This window comes from Rhinolophus sinicus, linkage group LG03, assembly GCF_036562045.2.
Source record: "Rhinolophus sinicus isolate RSC01 linkage group LG03, ASM3656204v1, whole genome shotgun sequence".
Classification (NCBI taxonomy): domain Eukaryota; kingdom Metazoa; phylum Chordata; class Mammalia; order Chiroptera; family Rhinolophidae; genus Rhinolophus; species Rhinolophus sinicus.
In genome coordinates this window covers 139,608,979-139,634,814 of record NC_133753.1, presented here as the reverse complement: position 1 = coordinate 139,634,814, position 25,836 = coordinate 139,608,979, and the positions used below count along the sequence as shown (strand labels likewise).

Sequence of the window (25,836 nt, the reverse complement as noted above, 5' to 3'; positions counted from 1 at the left end):
AAGAAAAATGTGTCCCCTCACCCACTGTAGAGCAAGATAAAAGAAATAATGACAGTGCTCACTGCATTGTCAATGTTGACCTTTCGAGAATCTTTTTAGAACATCTTCACACTTGAAACTACTTTTCTCCTTTTTCCCTTCCAAATTTACTTATTCTGAATTTACTTTTTAAAACAAAAATTTCACAAGGGTTAATTTTAATTCATTAATTCAATTTTTAAATTGTGTTATGCAGATATTTGTTGAGAATCCCTTAAATATTTTAATTTCCTGGATGTCAAACAAATGATGCATTCTGCCTGAGATATAGAACCAGGATAGGCAAAGAAAAGACATAGGAAACAAGGGACCATGAGGACATGAAAAGCTGGTTATAAAAAAGAATAAGGACACCAGGAAGGTATGGGCATGAGACTTACCATAGAATGTTACCGGTCCTGCTCTCCATCCTGACCCCTTCACAAATCTCTTAGAATCTGTGGAATTGACATACAAAGTTAAGCTTCACACACAATATGTAGGTAACAAGATATAAAAATGCATAATAAAAACTGTGCTAAGTGTCTTTTATATGGACAGAGTTGATTTCAGATGATAAGCTTTCACTATATTCGTCTATAATTTCATGATGCTAGGGTAGTCTAAGTACTCAGTAATATTTATGGTCCTCGGTCATTTCTCCCAGTACACTCCATGAGCATGTGTAATTTTTCTACAACTATTAACTTATTCTTTTTATACAGAATGGTAAGGAGAATGCATAATTATTATCTAGTTGCTTAGGACTGTATTTTTGTATATACAAGTGCAGACCTCTTGCTCTACCTTGCAAAATAGCATTCCTAAACATCACAGTGCACCCAGAGCTCCTGAATAGGGGCATGTGTGCTGACCCGAATTATTAGCACATCCATCTAGCAAGCAACACTATGAAATACTTTCCATTTTTTCCACACTGCACATCTTTTATGTGAAAACACACACACACACCCCAACAAACACACAAAATGGCAGCTTTAATCAATAGTATAGCAGTGTTTAAGAATTAACATTTACAATCATGATTTTCTTTCACATGTTATTCTAGTTCTAAAATTAATAATAATAAAATAAGGTGGTTAAATAAGCAAATATTTTAAAAAATCTTTGTTTCTTTCACATTTTTCTTGTGTTTTTTTTCTTGCTTTTTTTCCCCTTCAATTTTACTATAAAGTTTTTTTAAAAAAAATACTGTCTGATTGGGTATAAAAATGATGTAATTGGGTATAAATTCAGGCTGATGAGTCTCTTCACTATTATCCCCAGGCAAGTTCAATAAAGGTTGGAGATCATGCAGGAATTAAAACTGGCTCTAATACATTGGCCCAAAGGAATTGTTTAACAGCATGTTAGTCTGTTATGCAATAATTAACTATGTCTCTTGTTAAGGGAAAAAGTTTTTACCTTATAATGTAAGGAATGATATATGATACTAGAGAAGAATGAAAAGAGAACTTTAAGAACACATTTTAAGATCTTTTCTGAAAATAGAACCTGGTGACTGACTATAGCAAAGAACTATTATTCTTCTATTCCTCTAGTGTTCAAGCTACTGCATTTCATGTTGTTAGATTTAATTTATTTTCCAGTTTGGTAAAACGTTTCCCTTTATGATTTTTAAAATGGTCATGATTCTCAAATCAGGTTACCACATATTATTAAATTAGAATTAAAGGGAGGTAATGTCCTTCATAATTTATAGTATCTATTCTAGAAGATACTTCTGGGATATATTATTGTCATGAGTGTAAGTAATAAAGATAATGAAACAGTTCCTGGCAGAGAAGTTACCACAAGGTATTCAATGTAAAAAAAAATATCTGATGCTTATTAACATGTTATAAAGAGAAAAAAGGTCTTGGGATTTTGTGTGAGAGACAGTCTTCAAGATGTGTTTGGGTAGTACATATGTCGGCATGAAATCTTAACCTCACTCTCAAGTGCCCTTCTCATCCTGTTTGAGTAGTTATTTTATCTACTGAAGGGGACCCAATAGCAGATATACAATCCTCATCTTAGCCCATATCACACTTGATGATAATTGTTTCCCATCTCTCCCACTGGGCTGTGACTCCACGAGAGGAAAAAGGAGTAGGTCAGTCAGTATATTTGAATCCCATTCTTAGAAATTGGAGTTTGTATACATGCTCAGCATCTTTGAAGGGACTTGAAATGTCAAACAAACTGGACAAAAAGAGCCCCAATTGTAAATGTGCAGGTACGGCATTGAGACTTTCTTCTCTTTTTAAAAACTTTCATTCTCAACTAGTTTTATCAAGCGCCCTAGTCATGATTAAGTCTCAGTCAAGTAGAGTCTTTTCTTAAGACATTCATTGAAGGAATAATAGCTTACTACTAACAAAAAATAAAGCATAAGTTATAACGTATCTGGCTCTGATGGAGTTTATCATCATAAACTACAAATATAGTTTTTAAACAAGTTATGTTGTATTCCCTACAGCATTAACAGTGCTTGTCCAAGGTGAGTTGACTGTTTGCCAGTTCTAAGGGGTCCTTTGTGAATTACTGTTGGTGCAAAACAGCAGTTTTGATGCTGATTATAGCTTGGTCCTGGGGACTGGTCTGTTTACTTGCAAATTAACCAGTGTTTTTTGGTGCATGGGATGAGAAATGTGACTTTGACTGTGGAATTGTGATCAATAGCCTTTGCTCTCAGAATCCTATGTTTTCCTTTTTGCAAGTGATAACTCGCACTAGGAACACTTTCTATCTGTAAAAGGAATATAAAGGATTTAGAGCTAGAGAGAAGTACATCTCTAATCAGCCAATTTTGTTATGGAAGTAAAGGCTAGAAAAAAAAAGCAGAAGCATTTCAATTATAAAGGTTTACTATTTGGAGAATAGTGTAAACAGGGCTCTGTATTTTAAAGCTTTGAAAAGAAAAGAAAAGAAAGGAAACATTAAGACTTCCCTTTAATGAGCCCAGTCTTACATGACCAAATAGTGTATCATAATTGCTCCTTGGGGTTCCACCTACAATAATAGATTATTTAGTCGGGGATTAAATCTTCTAGGATGAAATTGTAATTTTAGATACCTTTTAAAAAGCAGAATGGAAAAAAAAAAGAATGAGAAATTTGATGGAGAACCCTAGATTGCCTGTGAAGTGTCAGATAACTTACAGGATACGTTTATTTGGATCCACCTTCAAGAAAAATGAATTTATACTAGTTCTCCATCCTAGTATTTGTACTTTGACTCATTTTAAGGGTCTCTATATATGTTTCCTTGATATCAACATTTTTTTCCTGTGTAATTTATAATTTATTGCATTCTATGATTTTGTTTATATCTTCTTTAGAACAAACATTTTTTCTTCCTTTCAGAATTTACCACTTGCTATTAATGGATCATCCTGATTCATTATAGATATCTTAAAACAAGTTTTAATAAATAATTTCATTTATGTAATGAAGTTTACCAATATAGAAGTCATTTGACTAAAGCTCTAGTACTTCCTAATTAACCTATGTCTTCAGTATAGCAATTGATAAGCGTTAATATGGGAATCTGTGTCTTAGCTGCAGATTGGTTAAATAGATCTATAGATTGTTAAGGAAATAATGTATACAAACACTATGCCAAGCTTTTCATTGGCATTATATCATTAGTCTTCATGATAACCTCAAGAGGAAAGTATTATATCCAAACTCTTCACTTCTTTTGCGGAGAAATAAACGGAGGCCCTAGCTCAAAGATGTTAAGTAACTTTCCTGAGAACACAAAGCAAATAAGTAACAAACCCAAGATATAATTCCAAAATAATTTCATTCTCAGCCACATTATATTGCCTTCCTTTCACTTTTTATGATCAAGATGAATTTTGTTTCAAGAGTTTATGTTTATATTTTATCTTTATGTTTTCTAATTCTGCGTATAGTAGTGAAAATGTTACTGGGAAACAGAGGGTTGAAGAGTTTTCCATTTCTTTGTTTGGAACATGTTTGCTTACTTAGGCCTTTGATCATAATCATAGTTTATTTACTTAATTTTTTAAAAATGTATTTTCTGGGGGTGGCCGGTTAGCTCAGTTGCATAGAGTGTGGTGCTGGTAGCACCAAGGTTGCCAGTTCAATCCCAGTATGGGCCACTGTGAGTTGTGCCCTCTTTAAAAAAAAAAAAAAGGACAGTAAAAACGCATTTTCTGTATCACTCAGCTCTGAGTCTGTATCTTATTACAGAGAATAGCTAAATGAATAATCACGAGTATCTTTTTGATAATGTGTTTCTATATAATGGGAGAAAATTCATTATAGACTGTTAATATATTAATTTGAAATTTATATTGATTTTCTTTGAAAAAACTAAAAAATGAATTTTTAGCATAAAAGGTACATCAGAGAACAAATTTAGTTAGAGTGATGATATTATATTTTCAAGAAAAAAAAGAAAATATAATGACTCTACTGTGAACATCATCACTTTCATACCTGAGCGTATTTGCCTAGACCTTATTTATTTTCTTGTCTATCACCGTTTGTCCTTTGGATAAATTATCAAGGTATTTTTAATTTAAAATATACCTATATTATTTTTTAAAAAATTACCACTGAAATAAACAAGCAACATATTACAGTGCTACAGTGCTGACCTATCATTTCACCAAAAGAAGAACATTGTTAATTTTAATTAATGAATTAAGCAACTGAGCAGTTACTTTAATATGTTAGACACTAATCTAGCACTGGGAATGGAACAGTGAACCAAATAAACAAAAAGTCCTGTTCTCAAGGAACTTGTATAACAATAAACAAGATTGGTAAGTACAAATATATGGTATGATACATAGTAATGAGTACGAAGAAAATAGGGAAGAAAAAGGGTAGAAGGAATGTTGAGGATGGTCAGTTTTAGATGCGGTGGTGAAGGGCCTAAATGAGATGATATCATTTAAGTAAAGACTGGAATGAGGTGAGATACAAATCACACATTCATCTTTTTAAAATTGTTTGTCCTATAGAAATATTTTATAAGTTAATATAGGTGGTTTGTTGTTTACGGGGTATTGTGTAACTATTATATTGACATTAGTGTTTAAGTGTCTTGATATCAGCCCAATTTTAATAATTTTTAAACTATACTTGTGTGTGTGTGTGTGTGTGTGTTTGTGTGTCTGTGTGTGTGTTTTTAGACTTCCTTGTTCTTTTACTGCTGCCTGGAGAATTCAGAGCCAATTGATTACATCTTTTGGGAAAAGTAATATCTTTGTTATTCAACTTGTTGGCTGTAGAAATTTGGGATATAAGACAAAGTCCATACTTTAGTCTTATTTTCCTGTTAAGGAAATGCATACAGCCAGAAGAGCAGAGAATTCCTGTTTTCTCTAAAGGAGACAGTCTCTAAATCTCATCTCCTTATTGCATCTCACTTAAAGTGTAGAATTTCTTGGTAATGAACAGTTCTCTTCATTGGTCAAGATGTGGTTTCCTATGATTAGGCTACCTAAAACCAAACTTACCTAGCCCCTACAATACCCAGTACGCAATGGTGGAGAGAAATCAGATCTACAATTTGATTGACAATACTTTATTTAAAGCATGGTGTCATATATGTTATGTGAGTTTTAATCTGTATCTAATGAGTAACTGGTTAACATTCGAAGCACTTTAGTAGGCAATGTTTCCACTAGAACTCACCCCCACCCCTGCGGCTATGATAAGCCCTTCAATTATCTTTATCTCACCACCAACAAAGGACTTATTAATTAAGATGATTGACTTTAGAAATGATTACTCATTCGTGAAATAAGTGATGTTTAAGATATGTGAACTGTCTAGAAATGTTATACACTCACCTCTGTCCTTGCATGAACAGGGTCTAAGAATCTCATAACTTCAGGAGACTTTCTATGTGTTTTCACTTTCCTTTGGAATGGCACTATAGGCCTGAGATTTTATATAGTTCTTTGTATAGACACACATGTAGGGTCTCATTGACTTAATTCAACTTTAGGTGTAGTAGAATCCTACTGCTAGAATATTTGTTCATTTGTCTCTCATCATCCTTCTATGCATGGTGTGGTTAGAGCACCTAAAAGGGAAAGAAACTGAAACTTTATTGCATTTATAAAAAAGGTTGTATAATAATGAACATAATAAAATGTATTCCTGGAGGAATTTGGTCTCAATCTTGCAAGGTTGTGGAAGGTGAACATTTAGCTTTCATTTACCTGTAACTATTGGAGATAAAGATAGTTATGAAAAATTATCTAACAATTGTGAATGAGGTCAGTTTATAATCAATACAATGAAAAAGTCCCATTTGAAAAGGGGAGGGAGGAATCACATGGCAGTCGCATGGCTCATAGCAATGATTGAGCCTCATTGAAAGGAGCAGTTGGACTTCCTGTCCTAGCAGTTCCTGGTCCTATTTTCTCTCTGTGAGGTGTTTCCATGTCTAATGTTGTGATGGCCACATCTGAACTGGGCATTGTAGAGTGTAGCCCCTTGGTAGTTGTGCACCCTTCCTCCCACTGCCTATAATGTAGATCTGGAGGTTTGGGGATTCCTTTGCAGAGTGTGCAGTTATAAGCAATTTTCTGCCAGCTTATTTGTTTAATAGTGCAGTTCCATAAAAACCTTAGTAGGAATACAGTCTCTTCCTACCTGTGAAGCAACACAATTAATGATCTTGCCTAGATGTAGCCTTAAACTGGAGAATTTTGGCTCTTCGGGGCAGGCCTCTATGATTTGACCTTTTCTCTCGTTATTTCAGAGTTACAACTTTGAGGCCAGTTGGACCATAGGATGCTGTGGCAAGACCCTTACCTAATTTTTGCTGGGCTGGGCTTGCTCCCATTGCTCAGCAGGGCACTCTTAAGGGAATGTGCTTCTTGACAAAGTTTAGGATATAATTTTATCTGTTTTTAAGCCTACCATTTTTTTTTGAGTAATCGTTTTATTTTCGAACAGTTTTAGATTTATTGAAAGATTATGAAGATAGTATAGAGAATTCCCATATATCTGGTACCCAGGTTTCCCTGTTATTTTCTTTCATCAGCATGGTACATTTGTTATAATTAATGAGGCAATATTGATACATTCTTATTAACTACAATGCATACTTCATTCAGATTTCCTTCTTCTGTTCCAGCATCTCATCCAGCATATAAATTACATTTAGTTCTCATGTTTCCTTAGCCTCCTCTTGGCTATGAGAGTTTCTCAGACCTTCCTACTTTTCATGAGTTTGACAACTTTGAGGAGTGCTGGTTAGGTATTTTGTAGAATGTCCCTCAACTGATAATTTTCTGGTGTTTTTCTCATGATTAGACTGCTGTTATGCATAGTGGGGAGGCAGATTAAATAGTTAAAGTGCCATTTTCATCATATCATTTTAAGATTACATACTATCAACATGAGTTGTTATCATTGAAATTAACCTCAGTCCCTTAGCTAGGTGGCATTAGAATTCTCCACTGTAAAGTAACTATTTTTCCCCTTACTATACTTTTTAGAAAGAAGTTACTATGCGCAGATCACTCTTAAGGAGTTGGGAATTATGCTCCATCTTTTTGAGGGTAAAGTATCTACATAAATTATTTGGATTTCTTCTGCAGTGGAGATTTGTCTATTCTCCCTTATTTATTTATTGAATCATTTATTTGTATCAGTATATTTATTTTATACTTTGTGTTATAATCCAATATTCATTTGTTTATTATGGTGCTCAATGTTTTCCAGCTTGGCATTGGGAGATTCCTTTTATTGAAGGGATAACATTACAAATTAAGACTTTGGTACTAGGTATTCTACTTATTAATGAGGTCTTCTTGTTTCTAGGTCCTCTTGGTTGACAGAGTAAGGAAATAATATCTGTGTGTACTAACCATACATACATTTCTATGTTTAGACATCTGTATCTATATTTAGCTAAATATGAGTTCATACGATGTCTGCAACTCTAACCTATTACTACATGGATCATTTTAGCCTCCTCCCCTTGTTTATTGGTTACCTCTCACTACTATAATGAGATGCCTATTTTCCATCATCTATCTTCCATTTACTCAGTTGTTCAATTCCAGAATACATGTATTGAGATATCAGAATCGTAAGCACATACCTCCTTAGGAAAGAAACTTATGAAGTAGAGTACAGTACTTATGTACAGTTTCTATCTATAGTCTCATAGACTCTACTCATTTCCAAAATGAGGTTATATACATTTGTAATATAGTTAGATCATTTTGTACATTCCGCATTCAATCCCCTGACCTCCTAAATGTTTTTCTTCAATGTATACATTAGCGTTTGTTCTTTGCGTTATATGTTCTATGAGTTTTGAAAAATGTATAGTGTCATGTACCCACCATTATAGTATCATACAAAATAGTTTCACTTCTCTAAAAATCCCCCGTGCTTCACCTATTCAATCCTCCCTATTCAAACCTTGAAATCACTGGTCTCTTTACTGATTCCATAGTTTTGCTTTCCACAAATTCATATAATTGAAATCAGACTGGCTTCTTTCATTTAGCAATATGTGTTTAAGCTCCACCTATATCTTTTTGTGGCTTGATAGCTCATTTCCTTTTATCACTAACTAATATTCCATGTAGTTATATACCATGATTTGTTTATCCATTCACCTGTTTAAGGTTGGCTTAGTTTCTTCTAGTTTTTGGCAATTATGAAAAAAGCTGCTATCAACATTTGTCTATAGGTTTTTGTGTGGAGGTAAAATTTCAAATCAGTTGGGTAAATACTTAAGATCATGATTGCTAGATTGTTTGATAAGACTATTTTTAGCTTTGTAAGTGCCTACTAAACTGTTTTCCAAAGTAGCTTTACCATATGTATTCTTACCAGCAATGCTCCTCATTAGCCATCGGTATTGTCAGATTTTTGGATGTTAGACATTCTGATAAGTGTGCTATGGTATCTCATAATTTAATTTTCAGTGCTCTAATGACAGATTATGTTAGGCATCTTTTCATTTGTTTATTTGTCATCTGTATATCTTCTTTGGTGAAAAATGTCTTTTCAGATCTTTTGATTATTTTTTAATATGGTTATTTATTTCCATAAATAAGATATTTTGTTTTAAGAGAACTTTTTATATTTTGATTTCAAGTACTTTATCAGATATGTGTTTTGGAAATATTCTCTCCTAGTTTTCTTTTTCTTTTCTTTTCATTCTCTTAATGTCTTTTGTAGAACAGAAGTTTTCAGTTGTAATAAAATCAAACATCTAATTTTTTCTGTCATGGATTATGTTTTTGTTGTTATATCTAAAAACTCATTATGAAATGAGGTCACAGATTTTCTCTTATGTTCTAGAAGTTTTATAATTCTCATTTTAAGCTCTATAGCTATTTTTGATTAATTTTTGTAAAAGATATAAGATCTTTGTCTAGGTTTGTTGTTTGTTTATTTCTTTATTTCTTGTATTTGAACATCCAGTTTTTCTAGCATCATTTATTGAAAAGACTTCCTTTTCTCCATTGAGTTATATTTGTTTCTTTGTCAAAGATCAGTTGACCATATTTGCATAAGTCTATTTCTGTGTTCTCTATTCTGTTTTATTGATCTATGCGGCTAATTTTTTTCAATAACCTATGTTTTTATTACCATAGCTTTAGTAAGTCTTGAAATTGGTAGAGTGAGTCTTTTGTCTTTGTATCTCTCAAGTATTATGTTAGCTAATATAGGTCTTTTGCTTTTCCATGTAAACTTTAGATTTATTTTGTTCTCTACACAATAACTTGCTGGGATTTTGAGATTGTGTGGAGCCTATAGATCAAGTTGGAAATAATTAACATCTTAATAATATTGTCTTTCTATCCACAAACATGGACTATCCCTCCATTTATTAAGATTTTTTTTTGAAACCTTTATTTTATTAACCAATGTCACCTCAATAAATTTAATTAAAATATTTTCTTTGGTATCTTTCATTGGCATTTTGTAGTTTTTCTCCTATAGATCTTGTCATATTTTATTATCAATAGATAATTTATACCTGTGTTTTATTTATTTTTATGGAGCTAATGCAATGGTATTGTGTTTTTAATTTCACAATTTCATTGTTAGTGTGTAACAAAGCATTTGGATATATATATTGTTATGTATATATGTATATGTATATACATTATATACATTATATACATATATGTTTATAATATACACTCACACACATATATATCCATTTAATATATAGTCACAATATAATTAATGGCCTAGAATCCAAATCAAATCTCTGTTTTCAATTACGAAGCAGATATTTTTTGAGCACTCTGATGTTGTAGGCCTAGGATTACATCAATAAAAAAAATCAGCAAAAGTCTCTGATTTTCTATTTATGAAACTTACCAATCATACTGTTTCTACTATATCACACTCCCTAGGGAAGGCAGGGAGGCATGAAAATCGTGTTAGAAAATAATGCTGTGGCCAGATGTGGGAATGTAGGAGATAGGAATATCAGGCTGAGGAGCTGAGATATCATTTATTATTTTTTCCTTTGATTTATTTCTGCTTCACCTCTTAAAAATATTTTAGTTAGAGGCTAGAAAGTAATGAACTGGCTAAGGATAGAAGTTTTGGGAGTAAATGGGAAGGGAAGGGTGCAACCAAACTTGACAAGGACTGGATGTTATATACAAGAAAAAGCCAAGTGTCTGATAAGTCAGTTTTGAGCCTGTCACTAGGATGGTATTGGTACCACTCTTACAACTACGGATACAAGAAGAGAACTAAGCTTTCTTTTCTGGACATACATTATTTTTGGAGTTCTGTAGAACACCCTGATTGTTTTACCCAGGAGGAAGTAGGAAATTGAGACTAGAGCTTTGGAGACAGCTTGGTATTGTAGCTACATGTTTGTGAGTTGAATGTTTCAGGTGACAATTGAGGCTATGAAAAAACTCAAAGGATAGAATGGTGTGTGTGTGTGTGTGTGTGAGAGAGAGAGAGAGAGAGAGACAGAGAGACAGAGAGACAGAGACAGAGAATGAATTATTGAGTATTGACAACTATTAATACCTCTAATTACCCTACTTAACATTAAGGTTAAATAAACATTAATTGAAATCTTTAAATTATTGATGAGACTTTAAGACCAATAGTTGTTTAGGTATGTTGTAGATGTAATTTCCATCTCAACATATTGTCTTTTTTTGGTCCTAATACAGGCAAATATAGGTTTGTAAAATGAGCAATTTATGATGTCATATAAGAGAGGTTTTTGACAACGCAAAAGTCAGGTAATTAAAGGGATTCACAGTGGAATCTATTAAGTTGTACATAATGTAAAAAAAAAAGGTTAACTACTTAGTTAAACCAAGAACTTGGAAAATTAGCAATTCAGTTTATATTTTTTAAAGTAATTTTAAAATTGAAAGACTTTTCAACAAGTTGTGTATGTGTTTAAGAAAATATATGTTTTAGAATTAAATAGTCCAAGGACAAAAACTGCTTTAAACGGTTTTTATCCAACTAAATGAAACACATGCTTAACCATTTCTCACTGTTATTCTAAAAAAAAACAAAAACAAAAACATGCATCTGGGCTGAGAATTTTTATTTCACTTTGTACCAGTGTGATGTGAATTAATAAAATGGATAATCAACTCTTGAAACTCAAGTATTACTGGACTAATGAAGATGTATAATGTTTGTGTTTTAAGTAGTCCCAATATCATTTTTCATGCTGATCTACAGGAAAAAAAACAAGGTGGCCATTTGTTTATGAATTGCTTTTAATTTGTAGTATCCTTTCTTCTTCATATTTTTCCTTCTACATTCCTATCATCTGAAGAGCCTATGGACTTATCTTGTGTCCGTCATTTTTCTTCACATGATTTGAAAATAATTAATTGCAGCACTCAGTGATGATTTATGATTTCTACTGACGTAATTAATGATACACATCAATTTTCCTTCTTAATTGAAGGAGTCACTACAAACTTTTCACTAAATATTTTGAAAGGGCATGCTGTTGTAGTTCAATAACCTTTGGAAATCTTAAGTAAAACTTTATAACATAACAACGTTCAAAGAAATTAATGCTCCACAGGAAACAAAGTTATAAGCAGTGTGTTAAAATTCCTAGGAAAGATTCTATAGAGATTTGGACAACTGTTTTAGATAACTTAGGAATCAAGCTACAATTGGCATGAAACTAAGGATGAACTGTTTACAACGTCTAAAAATAAAAGATTTTATTCATAGAAAATGTTAAATATTTTGGTGTTAATAAAACTGATTAAAGATCATTGTCAGATTGGTTGAAAAGAAAATGTACATTATGGTTATCCTGACTTATATAAATCTGAAAAATTTAATAAAATTGACACATTGGTCAATTTTGAAATTTTAAAGTGTAAGCATATTCCTGATAATAATTTCAAAGACTCAAGTTCTTCATTTTAATGTCTTAGGTTGCTGAACAGCCAGATAACATGGACACATATTTGAAAGACAAAATAGAAGAACAAAGAAATCTATCCTACTTTTGAAGCTGTGAAGATAGAATGAAAATTATTCTAACCCTTATAAAACACTTTTTTTCATATTTGTTTTGTGTATTTTGTTGGAATTTAGTATTTAGTTTGAAATTTAACACAGCAATAGTTAACAATAGTTAAGCAATAATTTCTCTATACTCTGTCTAAGTAAAGGAACAAATAGGACTCTTAATATATGACAAGGTTTAAATCATAATATATATTTTTTAAAAGCAACAGTGTGTGCCTCAAGTGTTGCAAACTTGATTTGAGCATTTTATGGTACTCTAGTCAGCTGCCTATTAAAAGTGTGATCAGGTAGTTTAGACTGTGACTAGCTGTGTCAACAGAAGGAAAGTGGAGGATTAGTCTCTATGGCAACGACAAAGTATCCCTGTTTGTAGACAGACAAATTCTGCTACATCTGAAACTGATTGACAGGTCTATTCCTTTGCAACTGACCCATAGAAATTAGCAAGTAAAAGTTATTATACTGGGTTGTATTGAAGGGGGTTCTCAATATCTTAAAGTGCTCTTGTAAGTTTTTCTGCAGCATTTGCATGAGAAACCTGGCAGGAATTGTTCTGAGGTTTATATCTATGGTTTGATAGATTCTTTGTGGGGGAGTATTGCTGGTGAGAATAACTTAATTTTCAGTTCTCTGTATGACAGAATTGTTGGAGCATGGATTGAGTGGAAAACACACATCAAAGACCCAAAGCTGAATAATATGCCACATTTCAAAATCACAAGACCTTATAAGAATATTATAAATGAATATATTTTTGAAACAGCTTTCAAGAAAATGAAATTACTAAAATAAGAATAATTGTTGTAGGAATAGTGACATGATTTCTATTTAAGAAAGGTTGAATTCAAATTTTTAAAACAAATTCTTAAATTTACTGTTTAAAATAGCAAGAACTGCATTTATTGTTGCAAAGGATATTTTTTCCCCTTTAGCTTCCAACTTTTCCAATAAACTAAAACAGTTGTCATAAAACAGAAAGGTATTTGCCTTTAAGATAATTGCAGAACTATAGTTTAGCTCATGTATGCTTTACTTTGAGGAGGAAAAAAATAATTTCCTCACTGCAGCTTGGATATCTTAAATTTTGGCCATTCTAAATGCATAATAAAATTTTAAATACATCCTGTAAACTATTTAAAATGGGTAATCTTATATCTGCTACATGTGATTTTATAGATTTACAATTTCATATATTAATTATAACTGCATATATTTAAAAGGAAATATAATCAATAGTGGTCAAATAAATACTCAAAATTAAAAATATTTATTTAAACATTTTTTTTTTTTTTTTAGGCTGAAAGCACTAAGCATCTAGGTCTAGAACTACTTTATATTATTTACTTGTTAGGAATTATTTCCCTGAGAATATCTTTTGTTTCATCTCTGCTTAGTTTGATTAGTTTTATGAAACAAAACCAAAAAATGAGTACAAAACAGAACAAAAATCTATTGGGAAAAGTGAAACCAGAGCAAAAGGGAATGAGTTAGAGAGTTTCTTTTGGCAGCTAAAATATGAAGTAAAGTTGACTAAATTTGAACATATTTATTCTGATATCTTTTTCTGTTGAATATGAGTCAAAAGTGAAACTAGGAAGAACAGTTTTTATTTTAAAAGAATTATTCTGGATAATATGCTCTTTCTTTTAAAGAGTTAACATAAACAAGTCCTTAGCTTCAGTGTTCTGAGTTCCAGTTTATGAAGCAGGAGCAAGATTAATTGAATAGATGAAGTGGCCCTCTTCTATTCAATATTCAGATGTCTTAGTATTTGTGGATTTATCAATATTGTTGTAATATTTGACCTTTTCTCCTCCCATTTGTTGCTCTAATGGACCCTTTATATAGTCCATTTCTTTGGGAATTAATCTTTTATACTTCGAATGCAAATGAACATATTGCAGGACTTCTCTCTAGTTTCAGAATGAGAATTATCTGGTAGATCTGTTTTGGAGAAAATTAGACATTTCAATAGCATCCCTATATGTAACATAGCATTACTTAATTTTGAGTGCTATTACACAGAAAGTTCCTAATTTTTCTAAGTTTTCCATTTACTGAGATTATTCTGGAAAATAAAATGACCTGATGCTCTTAGTGCTGTATCTATGTTATTGCTATTTCTGGGTTCCTATTTGCATATCATATTAAGATGATCAAACCAGGGACTCTGATTTTAGGCTTATTGACAGCTGAGACAGTCTTTCTGTTCAGCAGCTAATTATTGTTTTTCAGGGGCAGTCCCTATTAGAAGGAAAATTCATGTTTCTGTTCTTACATTTTTAAAATTAGTTTTAGGTGTACAAGACAATGTAACAGTTAGACATTTCACCTCACAAAGTGATGCTAACCCCCCTTCCCTAATCTAGTGCCCCTCTAACATCATGTATATCCATTACAATTTGTTGACTCTTACCTTCTTTTCAGTAAACACAGAGAAGGTTCATTTTCAAACCCATCTTTGCTGCACTAAAGCTTGTTTAAAAGTAAAATAAATAACCCTTGCAAATGGAACCCTCAAGTAGAAAAATTCTTGAAGATACTTGAGTCATAAAAATTTCAACCGCAAAACATTTTAATATAATTGTCTGTGATCAGTTTAATATCCATTTAAAATATTTTTGCAATTTTAATTAGAAAAATGAAATTTCTTGCTGTAACTCACATTATCTATTTTTATAGATAACATGGATTTACTAAAGTTATCCATATAAATCACATCACTGCCAAATTTTTGTTATTATTTTTGCTATCTGAAATTATATATATTATTTCCAAAGTTCTTCAGGTCTGCTTGCCAAAGCACAATTCTGGTAAAATAATGTGGTCTTTTTAAATGAGAGCTACTAATTCTTAGGCATATTGTTAGTTTTCTTGTTTGCTGATCCATTTGATATGTAGTGTATAGTAGAGTACATTTGAGATATCCAGTTTATTGCTGTTTTTAATCTATGTATAGCTTGGCATTTCTGTAATATCTTAACCAAAAATAGATGATTTTAAAAAAATGCAAGTAATTTCTGTTGAGGTTTGGGGTACAAGAAGAAAAACAATTTAAATCCTTTATTTTTTAAAGTTAATTGCAGACTTGCTTTTCTCTGAAAATGTGTCTACAATGTTGTGGAGTTGTTCAGTTATATATAAATCTGATTTAAAAATCACAGAATTGTCAAAATAAAGGCTTGATGTGCGTTTAACTTCGTGGCATCATTAAAATACACTGTCAATTATTTTTATGTAATTCAGATAACAGCAATTTTTATTTCAATTTCACATTATTCATTTTGGTTTTTGTCATGAGAATTGCGGGCAACACATTCTTAAAGCTTTGCTAGAGCACCTACATTATAATCTTTACAAAGAATGGTGTGAAAAACAAAAGGGTCTGAGTCTGATGAGGCAAGGTGGACTTTCATCTTCAAAGGGTTCAACGTTAGAGCAAATTGGGTTGACCGATCATTTTGCCTACAGATTGCAGGCCTGTAGTCACGAGCGGCTTCCTGTCACATTGGGAAGCACCTGGCTGTGAGATGTCTGCCTTTTCAAGTTTTCCTGAAAGCAGCACTATGAGCTTGTGATGTTCATTCTGTACCATTAGAATACGTGGGGTGGTAGTATTCCCAATCCATAACTGCTACTTGCCACACGAGGGAAAACACTTTTCTCCTTTTAATGTTATAGTGATTAAAGTGCTTTTAAAGAAAGAAGACCAAAAATTTGAAACCAGGCATGTAAGACAGCTTTAAATTATGTGATTCACACTTATGCCAGATGCTGCTAGAGGAATTCCTTGGTTTCTCATTAACATGGAACAGTCCCTTTAGACTTCACACGTAGTGGCCACTCACAAGCACATTACACATTCATGCAAATGCTAGGAATGATCAACTACATGCGTTCAACTGTACAAGTTCCAACAGAGAAAATTCAAGAAAACAATTCATTTCAAGGAGATGAGCTGACATTAAAAAGCTGTCATTCTTTTCCAAGCCTTCATGTACTTGAAATGACTATCCTTAATGAACTTGGCTACTTGTTTTGTGATGTTATTTCTGAATTTATTCAAAATCCATTTAAAATGGCAATGCTTAGACAGGGATAAAATTAAGAATTTACACTTCAGGTGAAACTGATGATGATAAAATTTTAATTTCTGTCAATAACTGCTTTTGTGTGGAGAACGTTTACATTTTTAGAACCATAGCTTAAATGGTCACATTAAAATTTATATTAATAAGTATTTTCAAGTAACACTGTTTTGTTTTTTCAATATAGATTTCTTTCTAATTGTGTCTTATTCTATGAATTGTTTTTCAGTTTAGTTTTTATTCATTTATTTTTTTTATAGTCTTTTATTGAGTTTACACATGGTTATTGAGTTTTATGGGTCGTCAACTTTGATAAGTCCTGACTCTCCAAGTATAGGTCAGGAGTAGAAAAGATTTGGTTGGTTGGTGTCATCTCCCTAATGTTTTGTCCAGAGACTATATAACTCCTTTTCTCTCTTTTTAGCAAAGCAAGAAACATGAAACAAACTGGAGACTGAATGAAGTATATCATAAATATGGATATTGCTATACAAAATATATTATTTCTTCCATTTAAACAAAATCGATAATGTAACATAGCTCAAATATTTATATTTGTTTGCATTCCTATCATGTATCTGTTTACCTATCTACCTGTTTTTCATCTATGTATTTATAACTCATTGCTTTTCTTTCTCTTTGTCTCTATTGAGGAAACACATTTGTATCAGTTAATGGACAAAGTAATTTTTACCTTTGTCCTAGTAAATATAGTAATGACGGCATAGCTTTAATTTAAAAGAGACTATAAGAATCTCTATAATTTATAGACTATGCTCTACATTAAAGTTGTTTTTCTTTCAAAGAGAAAGTAATCGCTCTGAAGGTAAGGATATCATGTAATTTATTTCTCTATAGTCCTTACATAGTCATGAATCTGTTTATAAGGAGTATTGAAACATTAATGAACTTACAAAATATATTCAACCTTATAATACATAAGAGTCAAACAGGATAATAGTTATCAAATTATTCTCTCCAAAGAAGGAATTAGAAATGTAAAATAAATTTAAAAATTACAAAATTTGAAATTAAATAGTATATTAGAATTCAGTCCAATTCCCAAGTTGAAGTTCTTTTCTCAGAAACATTTATGAAAATAATAATGTTTTTGTCATCATCATTGTCATCGTCATCATCACCATCTAATAAATACCTAAATATACACATCATTGTACAGATAAATGGTTACTCTTTTTTTAATCTCGAGAAATGACATTCAAATGGCTAGAACTACAAGAGAATATACTGATAGAAATAATGAAAGATACTTCACAGAAAGCCTGGATCACAATATTTACATTAATATCAAGTGGGTTGTTTATTTGCTAATAGAGTAGGTATTGACTGTTAAGATGTTAGACTTGAGGATAATTTGGATTAATGCCCCTTGAATGGTCAATATTTCTTGGAGGAGTAGTGTTTCAGGCAATTTTTGAAGGAAGAAAAGGAAAGATTTCTAGATCTTAGGGATTTGGTTAAGAGGACATAGTGGAGCTTTGCTTAAATAAATTCTTTCTTAGATATTATGAGAAAGATGAGATGCAGCCAATTTAATGTATCGAAAAAATTTGGAAGCATATGTAATTTTCTTAGATTTAATTAGAGAAAGGACGATTATTCTATCCATCAAAAAGTAGTTTTAAAAAATCATAAATTGGCAAAAAGATTCCGTGACTTGAGCAAAATCTTTGGGAAATTCTGTTTTCCCTCATGTCAGTGTACCAATTGAAACAGTGAATTGTCAAATCAAGAGACACATCGCTATACCTAAAAAAATGCTAATGGAGAAAATATTACCAAAATTTAATTTAAAGAAATTATCCTGTACTAAGCAAATAATTCCTCCTGCTGCCTTACTAACATCATTCAAATGTTCTTTTGTAAATTATAGTCTTCCTGGAACTATTAAAATAATCTACTAATTCTGATTCTAGTTACAGCTGTCACTTAATCTATTCCTGATAAATTGTCACACTTGTAACTTTGTTCTTTTCCTCAGTTTAAAATTGCACAATGTTAGTGAAATGTTTAGACAAGTAACCTTATGAAGGAAGAAGTATAGGTTAAAATAAATGTAACATTGTATAATTTTGTGTTGTCTCTGCAAATAGTTTAAAAATAAAGAAGAATAAAATTACTCATTTGACATTTCAAAGCATTGAAATAAGCCTTGATCATACCTATAGTTATTATGAACTGCCACGATCTACTGTGGAACAAATCTTTGCTTGTAGCTTGTAGTTGGAATTGATCGTTAACAGGTGTGACAGCTGTATTGGCTTATTTTGTTGAAGTGCTCTTCTCCCCCTTACATTTTTTTGTTTGAACATCATTTTATGATTCTCATAATTAGTGCATGAATCTACCAAACTAGAATATAGTTTGGAGACTAGAGCATAAAACTAAGAAGGACGAGGATGTGTACAATGCTATACATCTTCATGTAAGTGGGAAATACTAATTATTTCCCCAAATATTTTAAACATTTGGCTAACTGGTAAATATGGATTAAAAGGTAGAATTTAGGACTGCATATTTCATTCTTTATAAAGATGATTTCCTCCCATCTGCATAGATCACATCTGCTCTCTTTTTGGGAGTTCTTTTGATTACAATAGCAATATTTTAACTGTACATTTTGCTCTTTCATTTATGATTAAAATACCGGGATCTTCTTCCTTCTGAATTGAGAGAGGCAACTCAGAAGTTTCTGATATAATGTATAATATGCCTTAAAACGTTAATGTCTGCCTCTTCTTTGAGGTGGGTATTTATTAATGCAGTTCAACTTAGCAGCAATTGCATGTCTATGGTGGCCGCACACCAGCAGCAGCACCACAGCTGTACTGTGTAGTTTGCATTCAGAGAGAATTGGCTTCCGAGTGTCAGAGAGAATGCATTCAAAGGTGCCCGACATGTGGCTGTTGGTAGTGATAGTAAAATGAGGGCTATAATTAAGTGCAGTCAAAGAGTTAAAGCTAGAAATCACATACGTTTTAGTTTTTCTGTGGTATGATGCAATCATTATTGCTTCTTAAAAATAGGATTATAATTTAAATTGCTTTCTCATTTGATTTATTATTCTGTACATAGAGAGAGTTCTTTGTATGTTTTTGAGGATCTGAAGAGAAAAAGTGGCATGGAAACATCTGGATCACACCACAGATTTTTAGTAGCTGTGAACGAATGTGTCAGAGATTCCTAGCAAAGGACAATAACTAGCGAAGTCAGCAATCCTCGCCCGACTGTTCCTTCTGGTCAAAGGATGAGCTATTGGAGAGTCCCTAATTTGATAGCTAAAAACGTAGCCATTCAGAAATTATTCCCCTGGTGCTGCTTCCTGGCTCTTCCATACTTTCACAGAGTAGGGCTTTTCAATTTGAGACATAGCATTGAGAAACATGGCATTGAATCCACTTATTCCTGATGTATTCAGTTCTTCCGCTCCACCAAATTGAACTGGTTGTCATTTTCAACATGCGAAAGTTTAACTCTATGAGTGGAAAAGAAACACAATCCTGAAGTGGGCAGCAGGAAATATTGAAAAACTACAGTTATTTTTCAGAAAGCAAAATTATTATGAAATGAGATATGGGTAATATGTGGAATAAGGGTACTTTAGGAGTAAAATATGAATTGAATCCAATTACATGAACATTTAGAAAGCTTATTTGAGGGTTCAGCCAGACATTCCTGGTTGAGGCTGATTTTTCTTTTTGAGGTTGATCTTAAGTATAATTTCAGATTTTGATGCAATATGTTCTAAATACTAAATATTTTTATTTTGACATATTTAAACATAATTGTAAGTTGTTGATTTGTGGGCAGTTTTACTAATGGGGGTTTCATAACTTTAATGTGCCCAACACCAGAAAAACTTATAATTTAAAAATCCAGTACCATTTATTTTAATATTTGACTTCTGAAAATGATTATTTTATTACAGTTTTATAAAATTCTTTGGGGAAAAAGGTGTTATCTAAGTTTTAGTTTCATGGAGAAGAATTTTTATCTTAAATGTTTTATTGTAGCTGGTCATATTGTGATTTCTATAATTTTTCCCAACCTCACATCCTCAGAATAATTGCACAAAAACCAAATTGGGTTAGAAACAGATATCCCAAATGTTCTAGTATTTCTACACTTGGTGCCACCCTGTCATTAGAATACTGACCAAACTTCCCATTTACTATGTCTATGCAATCAATCCATGCTCCTTAAACTATATTCTGAATGTAAAAATGAAAATAGACATTTATATGCAGTCTGAGCTAGAAAAAGGTGCTGATACTGTAATTAATATTGTACCATATCTTTTTAATCTATCATGCTACCTTTTTGCCCTTTATGTTATGTCAGAAAGAAGTGTAATGAATGAGTGTGTCTGTGAGTATCAGCTTGAATTTGGTGAAAAGCGAGGCAACATGACATTTAATGTGATTAAAGCAAGTATAGATTCAGGTTTATTAGCTATCATACAATAAAATGTAAAACCAATGATGATAAAGCTTCATATCATTTTAAAAAGATGATTTTTTGTCCTGAATTTATTTTAAAGCTCAATTTGAATAAGGTGTTTGAGAATTTAAGAATTAACAGGATTCCCTGACTTTGTAATGTTTCTTAGGAAGGTAACTCACAACTGTTAAATATCAGAATAGTCAACATTTTAGGAGAAAAGTGAGGGATATATTGTTAAATCAGAAAAGAATTGGCATAAATTTGACTTGAAACAGCTGTTTAGGGGATTAGTGTTAAGTGCCTTTTCAAGTCCTGAGAATAATTGTTCTTCATTTTTCATATCAGAAGAGGGCACTAGTGGTCCACTTTTAATAACAGTGAAGCCTTTCTTTTGTTTTATGACATTTGATAATAAATAAATAAATATCATTTTCTATTTAACATTGAGGCAAATGTACGAACAATTAAGATTGTAAATATCTATTGTTTGATTAAAAAGTTAAATAATTGAAATTTTGTATGTAAATATAGTCTTATGTCTTTTTCTTTTTATCTAAGGATGCGGCACAAAATTAAGTTTTGGTGTAACTGGGCTAGAGTACCAGGTCTTATTTAATACCCAGGCTAATGACTGGGGTGTTGGAATAGACTAATTTTACAGATACACACACACACACACACACACACACACACACACACACAATTTCAGAGAAGCATATTTTAATCTCACCACTCACCAAACTGGAGCCAACAGCCACAATCAAAGCACCTTTCCATGTCAGTATTTATTTCCAATATCCATCGTGGTTTTAAATAAATTAACATAATACATTATTTTATAATTTCCAGTTTGATTGAACAAATGGTCCATGTTCATACTTAATGGGATGATTGCACTTTACATCTCTTCAGATCTCCACTAAAAGATAAACTGCAAATACATTGGGTAAACTCATTGGATGATATCTGCGTCCAGATTGTCTGTTTAGAATAAATGTGGCTGGACAATGTGTTATTCTACATTCACAAATTGAGTAATTGAAGAATTTCAGAGATGCAACGAGAGATGGGGTAACTGTCCTCATTCTAAGTTTAGAAGGCAGGCATGCAAGTACCTAGAGAAAGAGAACACATGAAAGCTGGCAGCCTCTTCATTTACAGACAGTATTCTTTTCTGTATTTAGCAAGATTCTTCCCCTCCCCCAAGAGCCTTCCATGTAAGTGTTAAGATGTTGAGACATGTATTATGTTTTACATTTTTGTTAAGTTTTGCAGAAAATCATATGGCTAAGTAGTACTTGTATTATAATGGAAAAAGGTGTGAGGAAAAACCCTCCAAAAATGAAATCCACTTGTCAGTTTGAATTTGACATGTTTTATTACATAGTAAAACCTGTCAGCTAAAATTTTAGAGATTTACACCTAAGTTGTGACTGAAAACAGGTAATTGTCCTTTCAAAACAGGTATTTTGAGTATATAAATGTAAATTTTAGTAGCTGTATACTTTGTGAGTTATTTATTTTGCTTGCAAAGTAAATTATAAAATTTTAAGTAATGTTTCTGGTATTTAAAAAAAAATACCGAGAGTAACTTAAGAGACTGAGAACTTAGGAAATTTGCTTTTTAAACAAAAGTTTACAGGTATATATTTGAATTTTGTCCAGTCAGTCACAATGTCCATACCCGTAGTACATATTAAAGAGCATACTTTTCCAAGATTTCATAATGCAATTTTAAGTGCTTATTTAATTATGAAAAATTTAAGAATGTACTTGTATTTGATTAATATTAATAAAACTATCCTCAATTAATTAAAACGTTTTATAGATATTCAAATCTTTAATAAAATTCGTATTCTCTATTAGGAGATTGATTTTGTTCTTTAGAGCTGAAGGTATGATGCTGAGTTTCTGAAACTATTTTCTAAAAAAAAAATGTGCCTAGGAAGAGAATTTCCTAGGAAGAGAATTTCCTAGAAAATTTTCTAGACAACCAAATTTCTCTTGGATCTCTGATTTAAAAAAAAATTGTCATTACTTTTCACTTTCTTGCATGCCGTGCTCGTGCGTGAGAGAGAGAGAGAGAGAGAGAGAGAGAGAGAGAGAGAGGATAAAAATGCAAAAGAAGGATAGAGGAAGGAAGGAGAGAAAGAAAAGAATAAAAGAAGGAAAGAAAGTGGAAAATAGGAATGTCAGAAGGAAGTAGAGAAGAAAAAGAGACTATCTTGAGAGGTATATACATTTTGCCGAATTGACACTGGTAGTTTTTTGGTACTGAGGAACAGTGTGATCCTGGCAGCAGCCCTAAAGATAGCACATCTCAACTTTCAGAACGTGATTTAAAGAAACTGTGTGACTCAGAGGATAGTTTTGGCATTGAATTTGTGAAAGAAGGAAGTTTTGCCTTTGTATTGCTCTTCAAATATAAGAGAAAATCCTGTTTCTGCCAACATAGATAAAGAAGCTATCCAATTATTACAATGCCAGCTTTCTCTTTACAAATATCAAGTGTAATTAAAAGAAAAAGCTAAATATTATAGAGAAAACAAGGTGGAAAATGTTGGCTGTTGGAAATTGGCTTGGTATGGGCTTTGTGGATGGATGGCATTCACTGAATTGTACCAACTCTGCTTTACGTTTTTAGACAGCATTCAAGGCTAAATTATTGATTTGCCTGTTCTTCAGCATTACAGGCAGCCATGAAAGGATGTATCATCTGCTCGAATATTTTTCCCTGATTATTTTTCATCAGCCTCTTCCACAACCAGGCATAGTTTGGCTGTGACTATTCAGACTACAAGCTTCCCATGTTATGCTATACTTCTGTGCACTTTTTATTTTTAACCATCATTTCTCATAGGTCTATTCTATATTCTTCTGACCTTTGCCTAAAGGGCTGGGGCTAATTTGTGTGGTCCTTTTACTGGTGTTTGCTATTACTCAGGTTTCTCTACTTTCCTTTAATGTCTACTTAAATATTTTCTCATCTTACCCTTAAGCAAAATGTCAAATTCTTGGCAGAAAAAACATTGCACTTCCTTGAATAAAAGGAAAGCAATATCCATTTCAGCACTTCATCTATTCAGTAGTAATGTGCATCATTTGGGCCTTCTGTAAATACTGAGCATTGACCTGAAATACTACATTGTTCACTGACAGCAGCAGAGCAAAACAAAACAAAACAAAACAAAACACCAAAAAAAAAAAAAAAACCACAGTGTGTTCAACTTTTTATGTGTGTCTATAAAAATACATAAAAAATTTTTCTTTTCCTATGCACTTCTAGATATTGATCCGAGTGGCTGTTAGAAAAAGAAAATGGAATTATGTAACCACTAAAAAAAATGTGGTAAACCTACATATATGTACTGAAATGAAAAACTGCCTAAGATATATTGAGTTAAAAGACACACACAAAAAAGTTATAGAGCAGTATGTGTAGTATGATGATTCTTTAGTTTTAAAATATTTAAAGAAAAACATCAAGAAAGATATAAAAGAAACTGTTAATAATGGTTGCCCAGATAAGGGAGATTGGGGAGAAAAAACAGAACAATTTAAAATGCGGACCTCATTAAAACAAACATTGCAGTAGAAGTGGTGGTGTTCATTGAGAAGCTTAGGGGTTTTGCTGTCCATTTCAATATTACGATGTGGTGGCAAAGTAACTTAAATAGGCTTTAAAAATATTTTATGAATGTATCTTCTAGAATCAAAAGACCATAGACCTAGTTAGAGGACAAGAAGAAAATTATAGAATTGAGTTATTATTAGCAAGTAGTTTATATTACCTAATCAACTAAACCACAATGTTCTTTTCTTTTTCTCTTTTTCTCACTTGGGATTCTTGTTCCCTAAACAGGCAATTGGCCTTCCCAGTGATATTTGGAAATTTTTGGTCAGGTACAGGGTTGCTAATATTTGTGATGGTAAACGTGGGAGTGGGAGGGAGGGGGATGGTTGGATTTGGTATCAGGATGCTCAATTATAAAATCCTGGAAGAGATCAGAAGAGGGGATCCTTTGGCATTTTTCGAAAAATGTCAAAGTAGAAGAATTTTGTATTTAAGGAACAGAGATATTAGTGGAAAAAATAGAGTTATGGTGACTGAAGTCAGTGGTGACTCTGTGGGGAGGGGCTTTATAGTATTTTCACCTGAACTAAAATAAATCAAATTTGCACACTAATCAGAGAGAATGCATTTTTAAAATTTACCTCAAAATCCAGAAATTTGGTAGAATTTATCTTTCTTCTAAATCCAAAGACTATTTTATGAATTCAGTTTGCTACTTGAATTTTTTAAAAAATATATCAAGCCTTAAAATATCTTGAGTACTTCATTCAATGTTTAGTACCTTTCTAATTTGACAAAGCAGAACCTTTGCCTTCTACCTCCTGTGTTCTGCCTCCTAGATCCCATTTTCTAGATTCCAATGTTTCCAGAGATACAGAAAACCCTGGATCTTGATCTTAGGAAGTGTTTTGGATACCTATTTTTCAGTAATTTCCCCTGGTATCCCGAGTTCTACATAGCCCTAGTTGTGCCCATATCAGCCCATGAGTTCTGGCCACATCTCCAGTCATCACTGAAGAGTAATTCATTTTATTCAGTTTTATCTCCCAAAGATTTTTTTTTAAATTTTATTTTATTAAATTTATTGGGGTGACAATTGTTAGTAAAATTACATAGATTTCAGGTGTACAATTCTGTATTACATCATCTTATAAATCCCATTGTGTGTTCA

The 25,836-nt window shown here is 32.2% G+C and overlaps 1 long non-coding RNA gene across 1 annotated transcript in view; it reads left to right on the top strand.

Moving 5' to 3' along the window:
* Nucleotides 1-7,581, top strand: part of LOC141570407 (uncharacterized) — a 104,997-nt gene extending 97,416 nt beyond the window's left edge. The window contains exon 3 of the long non-coding RNA XR_012494412.1: nt 7,517-7,581. This is a non-coding gene — a long non-coding RNA (uncharacterized LOC141570407). The remainder of the gene's footprint in view (nt 1-7,516) is intronic.
* Nucleotides 7,582-25,836: the final 18,255 nt, after the last annotated feature.